Source organism: Phaseolus vulgaris, chromosome 11 (assembly GCF_000499845.2).
Source record: "Phaseolus vulgaris cultivar G19833 chromosome 11, P. vulgaris v2.0, whole genome shotgun sequence".
In the NCBI taxonomy this organism is placed as follows: Eukaryota; Viridiplantae; Streptophyta; class Magnoliopsida; order Fabales; family Fabaceae; genus Phaseolus; species Phaseolus vulgaris.
The window spans coordinates 15,446,507-15,447,770 of NC_023749.2; the positions used below are offsets into that span (position 1 = coordinate 15,446,507).

Genomic DNA, 1,264 nt, shown 5'->3' on the forward strand with positions numbered 1-1,264 from the left:
AAGTTTTAAATTAGCACTAAATACAAATAGATATTTGAAATTAAAAAATGAATTACTGAAATACTAATAAAATATATATGAAATTAAAAGAAAGTCTTCGGTCCACTTCATTGTATATAACATATAATATGATATAATAATAATAAGAAAAAGGGTAATTTTAAACAAGGAAAAGGAAATGAAGAATTGCCGCGTAATTAATTTTCATCGGTATTCCATTATTACCCTCCAAGCTCAAAACCATCCATCCTTCACCATTCTCTATATATAAGCCGTCAAACCCGATTAAACAAACACATACTCTTCAATTTTCTCTCTGTTCTCCCATTTTTCCAGAAATATTTTCTCCACCCCAAAATTTTCTAGGCAGCCAAAAGCTTTCACCATGAACAAATCTGCCCTCCTAGCTGCCTCCGTTGCCGCCGTCACTGCCACCGCTGTTTCCCTCTCTTCCTCCGCCAAGTTCTCTATACAGGTACTCGCCTTCAAATCCGAAATTTCTCTGTTTTTGTTGTGATTCTGTGTCAAACAGCGGGATCTGAAATTTTCATGTGAAAATTCTCCTTTTTTGGTGAAATTGAAACGAGCGTTTCGGTTGTGCAGGACGGCGGAGCGCGGAGAGATCACGGCGGGATCTCGCCGGTGGTGAGTGCGGCTTCGATGGAGAAGTTCGCGCCACGGTTCGACGGGTTGCGGTTCATCGAAACGCTGATTACTGCTCACAGATGAAAGCGCGTTGCGGAAACGCGCTTTTGGGGTTTTCCCTTCAGCCTTTTTGATCTTGTGCTGTCTAGGAAATTAAGGGAAAAAACATGGAAAATGTTTGGATGTCATTTTTTAAGGTTGTTTTGGCATTTAGGTTGAGAAATTGAGTGAGAAATGGTAATACTACGGAAATTGTTACTGTTTTGTGATGCTTTCTAGTGAGTTTTTTTCCACGCCTGTGTGAGTCGTGACTATTTATTTCTATGTAATCTATGAGGGAAATATAAAAAAAATCTATTAATTAATTAATTAATTCTTATTTTTTTTTGTCTGTTATGTTTGTCTATTATTGAGGATTTTATTTATATATATACATACATGCTTTAAATTTAATTTTTGTGTTTTGTTGCAACTGTTTCTTGTTTGATTTGGTAAAAACATGTTTGGGGCGTGTCTGATTACCTTTGTGAAGATGGGATGGTTTAGGAGTCGGGAGGGACCACACGTAGTATATTCGGTGCATCCTTTGAGTAATGCGTTATTTTGCACTTTGCATGGA

General features: G+C 37.3%; 1 long non-coding RNA gene across 1 annotated transcript; it reads left to right on the plus strand.

Moving 5' to 3' along the window:
• The first annotated feature begins 263 nt into the window (after window positions 1–263).
• On the plus strand, window positions 264–1,018 carry LOC137828703 (uncharacterized). Its single transcript, XR_011083951.1, has 2 exons — window positions 264–475; window positions 604–1,018. It is a non-coding gene; the product is annotated as an uncharacterized lncRNA (long non-coding RNA).
• Window positions 1,019–1,264: the final 246 nt, after the last annotated feature.